A 12,296-nucleotide genomic window follows, 5' to 3' on the forward strand; every position below is an offset into this window, starting at 1 on the left:
CATTTATTATTATTGTTGCTCCTGCCAGCAAGCCCGTTTTCAGTTTTTTATTGCTATTGTTGCTCTCTGCCAGCAAGTCGTTCAATTAGTTGTACCTGCCGGCAGCAGCCGATCGAGGATGTGTAGGAGCTTCGCCAGTCGCATGACGGAGAAATGTTGATTGTTGTCGTGCTTTATCCGTCATGCGAGTAGTGAGGCTCTGTCAATTGAGTGAGGTGCCGGTCGTTTGATGGAAAAAAAAACTAGTCGGGTCAAGCGTGACGGGCGAAATTTACCAACCCTGGTTCAGACATTTCGAGGGATGCTTTCCGAAGAAAAGTTATAAGAATATCGAGAAATCGCTAGTTAGATGTAAATTTTGTGTTACTTTAACTTTAAGACGTCATTTGGACCTATACTCGGTCTGTTGATTGAATAAATAAATAAATAAATAAAAAAAAATAAATAAATAAATAAATAAATAAATAAATAAATAAACAGCGAAATATGGGGGAATTGGGGGTTAAAAGGCACTATATCTCCGTTCGTAAGCTCGTGAGGCTCCTGCAACTATGTCCAATCGATTTTCCGGACATTTCAACTAAAGGAAAGTATATTTTCATAGATTTGGTTCATGTAGGAGGAAAGATATTGTATTTCTTCATATATACTTTTTTCCTTATTGTGCAATTAGGCAGTTCTTCCTACGGCCCTTATCAGGAATACATACATTTCTCATCACAAATTAGACACCTTGTTGAAGGTAGCGTACAAGTATAGGAGTACCAGTTAAAAAATGAAACTACTCGTAAGAGGGTTATCAATAAGTGTGGACAAGGAATCAGAAATTTAGATGGTTTAACATTGGCGATCCAAAAAAACGTTATTGTGAATGAAACTGTTGTTGACGTATCTCCTGCAGATCCTTTTTTCATAAACTTTATACAAGAAAAATATTTTTACTTTAAGATATTTATTGAATATAATAACTTTAGAATCGATTCAAATTATTTCATTTAGAGTAATGTCCCAATAGCTAAGTTAACAAAGTATTATTCTCCATAGACCTCGGCGTTCGGCACCGATGATTCATGGTTACAAAATTTGCCCTCCGGGGCAGATCTGAATTCCACACACCAAAATGCACTCGATTCTTAGTTCATACAACGCTTGACATGTGAAAACCCCTGTTCTGATACTCCTGTAGTAGAATTCGTTCAGCTTCATGAGGTCTACACCAGGCCTATAAACAATGAACCGCGACATTCTTGGCCGCGTGTGGACTAGAGCGATTTCAATTCAAGCTAGGCAGCCAGCCGGAGATCGTAGGAGTCTTTGAGTTATTTTTTTAACCTCAAGGGTCTTTCTGTAAGCTGATTGTTGTCAGCGCCTTCTGAGATAAATGCGGTATCGGGTCGTTTGCGTTTGTTCACACTTCATACCAACTGAATGAGAAGAAATTAACTCGCACAAGGTCAGATCGAAGAAGGCGGTTGCAAAGCGCATTCATGTAGGTTCGTAGGTCTAGACTTGGGTTCTTAAGATTTTTTATTCTCGATATTTTTGCTGACTAACCAGTTGGATGGATTAGCTTAACGACCGCTTAATTGTATGAAACCGAATCTTAGTCGAGGTGGACTATTTGTGGCTGACAGTTGATTTTGAACAGGACAATGGAAACTGACCAACCAAACGTATGTTTAGCGGGTGATGAATTGAACTCAACGTACATTGAAGCGATACCGAAGGAATGCTTATGAAATCCGGTTGAAATTCCGGGTGAGATTGAGGATTTTTCAATCAGTTCAAGGGGACTCAAAGGTGACTCAAGCAAGCTTGTGGATAAAAATTTTGTTCAAACAATATTTTATTCTCTGTTTTTCTAGAAGTTATCTTGCCCAAGCAATAGTGTTTACTGTTATGCGACTATATCTTTTTCAAAGCTAATTATTAGAAAACATATAACCACGGGGTCCTAAGACCATCCAACATTTTTTAAGCTTTGAAATTGTTTTTAATTTCTCGGCTGCATTGTATCCCGAATGCGGTTCCTAAACATTTGTTTAAATAAATTTTAGCCTTTTATGTATTGTACAATAAAACATTTAAAATTATCTTAAAGCATTAAAATTAAACTATGGTTTATTTCCCTATTTATTTCCAATTTTTATTTAAAACTAGCTGACCTGGTGTGCTTTGCTAAACCTTGAAAAATTAATAAAATTTGTAAATATTATTTAACTTTATTTATATTTTTTTAGGAATTATTATATACGATTTCAGCATAAAGCCGAAAAAACCATTTCAAAATGAGAACTGAATGCAACTGAAGAGAAGATTTTATCTTATTAAGTGAAACTTTAAGTTAAAGTTTTTTTCAAGATGTGAAATATTTACTGTGTTTTTGTAAGTTTCATGGGTTCTTTAATTCTCGCGTGAGCTTTCATTCTGTCGTATGAAGCAAAACGTGAACAATTTTATTACTTAAAAATATAAAATTTTACATAAACTTGTCACAACCTCTCTCCATCTAGAACATTTGTAGCCTGGACAAAATATTCTATTTGTGAAATACAAATTTAAAAGTTGTTTTGATTACTTATGCAGCAGTTTGCTGTGAATTCTTAAGATGTTTCATACAACGTAATGAAAGCTCACACGAGAATTATGCTGAAATGTATGTTGTACCTATTGATATGGATTCTCCACTTTTTCTCTCTTCCAAAGTGGGGATATAATAAATAATAAAATATTGTTAATATTTAAATAGCGTCGCATGCCACATTAAGCTCCAAGTCCGTGCCAAGTAAAATATGAAAAAAAAAATCTTGACTCCTTGCCTACTAAGCACTGAAAAAATGAAAAGTCTAAAATTATTCGTTCGCAAACGCAAACATCTTTCTTAGAAAACATGGTACTTTTTGATTGATTAGTGTTCGATTTTTGCTAAAAAATGCTGCCCTGTCCCCTTTATCCTTCCCATCCTCCACAACTTGAAGGAGGTAAACATTTCTAATAATCATACCTATTTTTGTTGTAACCAGAAAACCCTCCTTTTCTGAGATAAGTTCTCGAGTTGTGCAAAAATGGCCTTGGAGCCTTCTTGCTCCAGGAGGAGGGATCTCAAACAATCGCTTCAAATGATATTTTTTCAAAACCTGTTCTCATTACTAAATTTTAAATCACTTTATTTATTTTATCTGAAATTAAGACTCTTTTTTAAGATGTTTAATAATTGCTAAAAAAAAGTATTATGGCCCCTTCTCCTCCCTTCTTCTCAATGACTGAAATAAGATAGGGTATCGAATAATCATACCCATTTTTGTCGTGTTTAATGATAATAGATCAAGAACTAAATTTTCAATAAAATTGTAATGGAACCCACTCTATCTTTCTCCTCTCTCTATAGCAAGGCAGTGAGGGAGGCGGAAGTTATCAAACATTTAAAATAAAGTACCTAAATTCTGATGTGAAATTTATTTATTTATGCTAGAAAAGTAGGCAACAAGCATCCTTCCTATGTCAATTTGGGTTCCATTTGATCGATAAGTTCCAATCATACAAAAAAATGTGTGAGATTCCTTTTAATCTCTTTCCTGTATGAATATTTTTTTTAATAGGGGAGAATGTGGATACTTGATCCCTGGGGATACTTGATTCCTCAGCTATATCTCGTAACTGGAAACAAAGATCAAATGTTCTGGAAAAATATGCCGAATGGAGCAAAAAAAAACAATGCCTAAAGCTCAAAAAAAATTCAACAAAATAATTGTTTGTGTTATTGAACTATGTTTGAAAAATTTCAGAAAATGCGACTTGAAGATCTTTTTTCATCACCTTAAAATGTTCCGTACATGGAAAATTAATACAAAAATATTTATTCCAATAAATCAATCGTTCGAATATAATATTAATTAAATTATTCCATATTTCCAAAGCAATGGAAAACTCTCAACTTTTTTTAGAAAAAGTTTTCTAAAATATTGATTATGGGTTCATAAGATCCCTAGAGTTCAAACAGTTTATTCTTCTTCTGAATTGATCGGGATCATTGCTGATTATGAAATTACCAATATATATCCAATTTCTAATATTCATCCTACAACTGTCTGAAGAAAATGGCCAAAATAATTAATTTTCTCTTAATTATAGATAATAGCGCCTTTATGTATGCAATGTAATTAGGGCTGAAACAATGTTATAGAGTTTTCTTCTTCTGGCAGTTATAAATTGAGAAATAGGAACAAACATAACCAAAATAGTCAATTGACATTCTATCTTGGGTTTTTTTAAATTTTTTTTACAAAAATTAGAGCTTCCTGAATGAAGGATCAAGTCTCCCTTAACTTCAAAAATATCGCAATTTTTTTACTACCCCGAAAATGCTTATAACTTATCTACGGTATCAAGTATCATTCTAATTTTTGGAGTTTAGCTGTCAGAAAATTTAAAAGGGTGCAAGTTTTAAATTTTTCCCAAAAAAATAAGGTGAAAATAAGAAAAGGGGGTCATGTATACCCATTCTCCCCTACTCTTCTGCTTGTCTCCGCCCCCTTCCAACAGAAGCAAATATTTTCAATGCATTAAATCATCTTATTTTATCAAAGCAAACGATTTGATAAAAGTCGTAAATTAATTATATGGGTTGTGTCACACCCTATCTTAATTTTGTATGGGAGCCCCCCTTCTTTGATTCGAAGGATTTGTAATTATGCCAAATTTCCCGATGCTCCAGCAGTTGCCCAATCTATGGGTAACACGTGTCCAAAATGAATTTTCGTCTGGCCGCTTCCATCACTTGTAACTTTTTTGAAACGAAACAAATCGTAACGAAATTTTCAGCACTGATAGAGGAAACACTTAAAAACAAAATTTTGTCAAAACATACCAGATTCGGCAACTAGAAGCGCTATGGTATAATAAACAAATGTAAAATGAACTCTGACTCGGTTTAAGATTTGTCTGGATTTTATGTTGAAAAATTCGGGATCAAATTCCCAGATATTGTCAGGTATTGTAAAAATTTGTGCTAATTTGTTAAAAAAATATATTAGGTATTGAACAAGAGTTTTTTTTAACGCAATTTCAAATCCAATGTTCATATGTCGAACGTGTGAATTCGCGAAAATAAACGTGTTTATGGCAAAAAACCATGTAGTCAAAAGTCATGTATGAAAAAACTGAGCACAATCAATCCGCGTACTTTTAAAGAACAACTTTGGCTGATGTCTCGAATGCCCCGCTTTTTTTGGCTGTGTGCAAACGCAATTACTTAGTCAATTTGTTCAATTAGTTTCAAATATAAAAAATATCACTAAGCAAAGGATAAAACTGTTCTTTAGTTAAAAAATACGAACCTTCGAAACAAAACAAAAATATTAGCAACTCACATTTTTCAACTTTGCTCTGAAAGCCAACCAAATTCAACTTGTTCAGTTATATTTCTGTCACCTGATGGTTATATCAAACCAAAATCGGTTGACCGAATCGTGTAAATGAGTGGATGACGGTTATAATTTTGATACGTTTCAGTTACTATTGGACAGGCTACAAGAAGTCGATGGCGACGTCTGAAGCTACGCACTGACAACTTCTGACGTCCTTCGGTGGCAGCAATTCGATAACAATCGTGGTCCGGTTGTGTTGTTTTTTTTTTGCTCCTCAGACCTCGCCACCGAGACAATAATCACATTGATATTATGGTCAAGGGTCGAACACACACGACGAAGACAACGCTCATTGAGTGCTGCTGACCATTGAATTGTTGTGTCAATGGCCGGCCACTGTTATTGGTTATCACTCGAATCGCGAATCGAGTATCCAAGTCGGTTCATTTCGGTGCCGGACACACACGAAACGGATCGGATCAGATCGGTTTTGGTCATGGCCTTTGGTTTGGCGTTGACCAGTTCTGGTGTCACGCCCTCAAGGTCACGTCCAGCAGGACCACTTTGGAACCGCTGAATGACTGTAAGGCGGAGTCGCCAAGTTCGTGACCCAGTTTCGATTCATGTGTGCAAGTATCATTGTTGTTCGGATAATATCGGCGACATAGCGATTGGAGAAGGTTGAATGAAGCCTGACTCTTGTGAGGACAAAATAAACTGAATTGAGCCATTGATTACAGTGATAATCGGTGATCTCACATAAAGCTGAATTATGAGACGATGACTTACAAAAACCAACACCGTGTCAGAATTAAATTGCCATAAATAATCCGGAGTGATTTCATTGATCAACTCTTTATTGTGAAATGGAATGACATGGAATTTGATTGCTTTTTTTAATTGTCCCTCATACTTTTTTTTAAATAATTTTTTCCATTGTTTTGAATTATCGCCGTTGCAAGTCCATGACAAATAACTTGAAGCAAAATGCCAAATCTCACTATGCCATCGCATCAGTTTGCCTTCACCTTAACCTTCTAAGGCTCCCCAGGATCCACAAAAAACTAAAAACAAAAACACACATATCTTTTAATCACTACAACTCCAGCTAGCCCGCATCCGTATTTAATAAAGCGTTTGCGTTTTTTTCGCCTTCTTGGTCGTTTATGGCTCATCTCAACTCTCGACCCAACTGGTCAAATCATGAAGCATCAAATCTACGCTCTGCGGGCCTGGGTCGAAAATTCTACTCGTCAACTTCCCCTTCTGGAAGATACCATCAGGTTCAAGTCTTCCACCGCATCATTGCTCTAATCATCATCTCTTTTACCTCATATACTACCGGGGGCACTGAGAGGAAGCTTAATTTGTGCACTTAAACACTACCCTCTGCTAGGACGTTTCGTTTTGGAAGTACCCAATCCCCTCATTCGTCTTCCGTTGGGGAGGAACCACTCGAAAGGTGTGGTACGCATGGAAAACATTTACAGCAAAACGGAGTAAAATTGATCACTTTTTCAATATTTTTAGATTTTTTATCGGTTTAGGGGAATGTGGCATGTTTCATATTTTTTAAAGCCAGTACTAGACTCCTATGAACGTAAAACACGGTTGGAGAAATTTATAAGACAACTTTAAATTTGATTTAAAAATCGATTTCATCTCTGTTTAGAATTTGATGCATTGGGGTAACTGATTCTGATCAATCAGTCTCTATTTTGACTGTTTTAACGAGTTTTCTTGATTATAAAGAATACAAAACACCTTCATAATATTGTATTGACAAACGCTAGTTTATCAATCGCTAAGGCAGTTCGAAACATTTAGGATATTAAGGCCGAACAACAATCGAAAGATGGACAATGATGCTGTATAAATTAAGGGGCTAAATTTTTTAACATTCGTAATAAAATATTAACTGCAAATACAATGCCTCCATGCACTATTCCTTATTTATTTTTTTCTTCAAACTTTACCATTTGATAGGGTTTGGTCCTAGAGTGGCTGACTCTTGAAAAACGTCCCTATTTTTTTAATATTAAAAATAAACCTCAAACTACAACAAAAACTACACCAAAAGTATACATTTACCAAGGAAAAAAGTTGGACTCTCTCATAAATCAACCTGTTTGCCTCTAAACGCTTTGATTCCATCAGGAAGGGTGTTTTTGTGCGAGCCTTCGAAAAAATAGATATTTCAAGATTTTGAAAAAACATATTTACTTACATTTGAAATTTAACAAACCAAGTTTTTCCCAATTTGAAACTCAACTTAGAGGTTTAAAACGAGAGTGTCCATTTCCTGGGCATTTTCACGTTGCCGGGAATTAGGAAATCCGACGGTTCATTTTCCAGTAATTCCTGGGTTTTCGGTAAAAATTGAAAAAAGAGATGTTTATCCTCTACTACTAGGAAACCTACATGTTAGAGAAGCGTAATCTGAAACATAAAATTTCCATTGATACAAAAAAACTGTCAAAATTCGTCGGTGAGCTGTCAGCTTTCTAATTGGAAACTATTTTGATTGCTCTTGTAGTTTAATCAAATGATTTTAAATCTCGTCATATAAATTTATGATTAGAAGTATTCTCCTTCACTGCTTTTTTTATGCGTGTTCGTTGATAGAAAACTATTTGATTGTAAACAAAATTTAAATAATTCATACCGTTTAAAGAGATCAATCAGGCATCAAATTTAATGTTATTTTGTTGGATTTACCGAGCGTTCACTTTAGAGCTTGAACATTGAGTTAGAAAATTGTGCGTAGGATTTCAACTTTAGACTTAGTTATAGGTGGTTATCTAGAAAAATTTCATGTCGATCAATGTTACCTCAGTACCCTACGTCTTGATCCAGGCGCGGTCCTAGAGCTAGCTCTAGGAGGAGGGGGGCGTTGATTTTCCAAATTTTCAAAAATTAGTCAATAACATAATAACTATTACTAACATTGCAAAAGGAAGATTTGTTTAGTAAAGTATTTGATACTGAAAAGTTTGAACTATTTTACAAGTTTCTTGAAGACTAAAAAGCTTTTTCGCTTGTGCATAAAAAATTATCCAAGATTGGTTTTGCTTTAAATTGTTTTCAAAATTCCCGTATTTTACAAAACGTGGAAACATACTAACTTTTATGATTTTTTCGCCCAGAAATCACGGTAAATTACTCACAGTGTTCATTAGGTTGGGAACTTTTTTTCTTGATCATTTTTATATTTGGCACTTTTGTTAAAAATGCACGAATTGTATAAATGAAATTTCACCTTGTATTTTCAATAGTTATACCTAAAACAAGAGGTGTTAGAAAAAAATCAAATTTACATTATTTGTCCCAATCAGATTCAAATTCTTCACACCTAGGAAAATGAGAATTTTGTTTTCTTCTGTTATAATTATGAATTGAGATTTTTAGTTCTGGATATGAATTTTAATCTTCATAGCAAAACACCAATTCGTTCACTATGAAAAATTTTTATAAATACCTTTTATTCCTTTTTGGCTCTGAAAACGAATAGAGCAAGAAAAAGTTACAAACCCATAATCTCTTCTTTTGTTTTTTGTTACTGGAATCTCTAGTGCTTAAAAACATTCACTCGGATTTAAAAATCATGAGAAGATTTTGGAAAATTTAAACTCTTAATATTTTATATTCGATTTCTGTTTGGCATTACTTGTAAAATATGACTGTTTATTGTGATAGATTTCAAACAGAAATAAATTAAATTGAATCTGAAATTAAAATTTTTATTTCTGAATTGGTTAATTTGAAGTTTCATTACTCATATTTGAATGTTGGAAAATTAATGGTGAAAAAAATTTGCGCCAGAGAATCTTTACTGTGATTCAGAACTTTATTTTGCAATCTTATCGTGAACTCCTTGTAAACGACAGTGAAAATAACACTGAATTAGATTTTGGAATGAGTAAAGCTTTACTCTTTACACATCTGATATGATTTTGGAAAGTTTTAAAATTCTGAATAAACCAACTGTGAACAACACAAAAATACAAAATTCGAAATTCTAATTTTTCACTGTTCGATTTTTTCAATACTCGCTCGATTTTTTCACGATTACGGTTTCGATTTTATTACGCTTTTTTAACAATCGTCCAGAAACCATTTCCAGGACCTAAGCGTAGAGCGTCACTGTTCATGATATTCTTACGTTTTATGTTATGGGTTATGGTACAAAGGTATTAAAAAATTTGGATTTTGAAAACATTTGTTTTAATTGACATAATTATTTTGGCTTGGTAAGCCCATCTGAAAAAGTAAAATTTTTTGGTTATGCGAATCATATAAAATTGTTGGTGAATTAAAGCGTTTTAGAAAAGAGATAAGTGTCTCCGATTTCTTTTTTAAATTTGTTTGGATGATCTAAATGAAATTCTGCTAGTTTTGCCTTAAAATATATAAAAAGTACTAAGATTTCTGGTTTTTTACATATAAAAAAGAAAATATTATCTGTCCAAAAAGCTAATTCAGAGAAACACACTTTAAAAGTCAAAGTTGAGCAATTTTTCGAAAAGGTAAACTTTAAGTTAATCAAAAGTGTGAAGATTAAAATATTGAAATTTGAAATTTGAAATAGAATATTTATTTACGCAGTTTTCTTTAAATTCTTTTTTAAAATTGACAAATTGTCGAAAAAAAACGATTGTTAAATTTCCATAAAAAACTAAAAATTCACTTTAATTTGATGTAGACTTTCAAATTGATATTCTACATTGTGTTATTTCAAAAAAAAAATCTTAAAATTGCTACAAAGAAGAATAATGAAAATGAATATTTTGTATGAAAATTACTAGTTTACCTAATTTTAGATGAATTCATATACAAATCTTTTAAAAAACTTACGAAGTAGGATGATTGGTGTCATTTTCCACTCTTCTTTTTATTTCTTTTGAAAGCCGTTTATTGGACTAATTTATAAATTAATGATAAATATTCTATTAATGATATATAATTCTGATAAACAACTCAAAATAAAAAAATGTGAAATTAATTAATTAATTAATAATGAGAAAAGATTTTTTTTTTTTGACAAATCAGCATCAACTTAGTTGAGTCTATACTCATAAATGGGAAAAAATTACCCATTTGTGTGATATTTTCAGCTTTATTTGAATATAACTCTAAAAACGGTGCTTTGAGGTGCCTGGAAACTCTTTCATTGTATTTTTAAGACCTAAATCCAGATATTGAAAGTGAAAAGAGTATGAGGAAATGCGGGGCTTTTTATTTACAAGATTTTAAAGTTTTTGATTTTTGAGAAAAATGTTCATTTACTCATTTTTATCAAAAATCAATTTAGTGTGTAAAAATTTTGAACGGTTCAAATGAAAGCTTTTACTAAATGCTTTTATATGGTGTACTTTCAATTAAAGAAAAAAATGTTTTCCCTAGAAATATATGTAATTCAAATTTTTTACTTAATCATATGTTTTTTTTTCAAATTTTCATAGTCTGATGTCTGTGGTGCGTTTAGTATCCAAGATAATGAGTTGAAACACTGGTGATATCTTAGTCAAATATGAAGTTATTAACTTGAAAAAATATAAAAGTGATACGATAAAGTTCAGTTTTTCACTTTTTTCCTCCTCAAACCCCATAGTGCACTTCTGAAAACATTTTAAATTATTGATTAAAGACAATACATTTTTTTCCACTTTAATTTTTAGTTTCGCCAAATTCACGGTTTCGCCATATTCACGGTGATTTTTTTTGGCCGTGATAAAATCGAAAAACTTTCAGATACGTATTTGCTTTTTATTATTAAAGTAAAGTTTTATTAGAATAAAAGCTTTAGATTTTGTAAATATTTTGAAGTATAAAAAAATATCCTAATGAGCAACCCTCCGTTGCCAGAAGCTTCATTAATTATAGAGGTCATGCAGCATCAACACTTGGTGTATATCACTATTGAATTTGTTTTGTGAAATATTGTACACTATGTTAAGAAGAATGATTAGGAAATTAGACTACTCACTACAATGGAGAATTTGACTTCAATTTTAATTTCTTACTTTTTAAAAGACATACACCGTCTAGCCGATTTAGGCTTTACAGACTGAATAAAAGTTACTATAAAAGAAATTTAGCATTTAAAGGCCAAAGGCCTTTTTTACTTCTTATAATGACCAATATCTGTTAATTCATCATACAATTAGATAAGAGAAATCGGAATTCACACTTAGTCCTCGCACGAAGTGTAACCTGTATATGACGCTTATTGGACCGGTTGTTCTCTACGGGCACGAGACATGGATATTGCGCGACTCTACGGCGAACCCAGTATCCAGAAGGTGGTGAAGGCTGGCCGGATACGCTCCGCAGGACATGTTGCGAGAATGCCGGATGACTGTCCTGCAAAACAGTTGTTCGCTACGAATCCGGTAGGAACAAGACGAGTGGGGGCGCAACGAGCGAGGTGGTTAGACCAAGTGGAGCGTGATCTGGCGAACGTGGGGTGCCCGAGAAATTGGAGAACGGTTGCTATGAACTAGAGATGTACCGAATAGTGGTATTCGGCGAACGGCCGAATACCGAATATTGACCTTTTCAACTATTCGGCCAAACGAATATTCGGCCGAATATTCGGCCGAATATTCGGTCGAATATTCTATTGAGTTTGTAATGAAAAAATCCTAAGCGATTATTTCAATGCTTTCAATTTCTTCCATATTAGTGCTCCTCATGTTTTTAAGTCGATTATTCTCAACCAGATGATATTATCGGATGATATATTACATTTTTTTTAATTGGTGTCATTGTTGTTGTTGTACGTTTATTTAAATAGGGTTTTTAGCCTTAAACTTTTACCCTCAGTAGGGGTTTTCCTGATTTTTTAAATATCATCAACAACTGAAAAGACATCAGATGACTAATCGCTTCTAGGGCGTTTATCACCAAAGAGATTGCGTTCCTATGAAA

This window comes from Uranotaenia lowii, chromosome 1, assembly GCF_029784155.1.
Source record: "Uranotaenia lowii strain MFRU-FL chromosome 1, ASM2978415v1, whole genome shotgun sequence".
NCBI lineage: Eukaryota > Metazoa > Arthropoda > Insecta > Diptera > Culicidae > Uranotaenia > Uranotaenia lowii.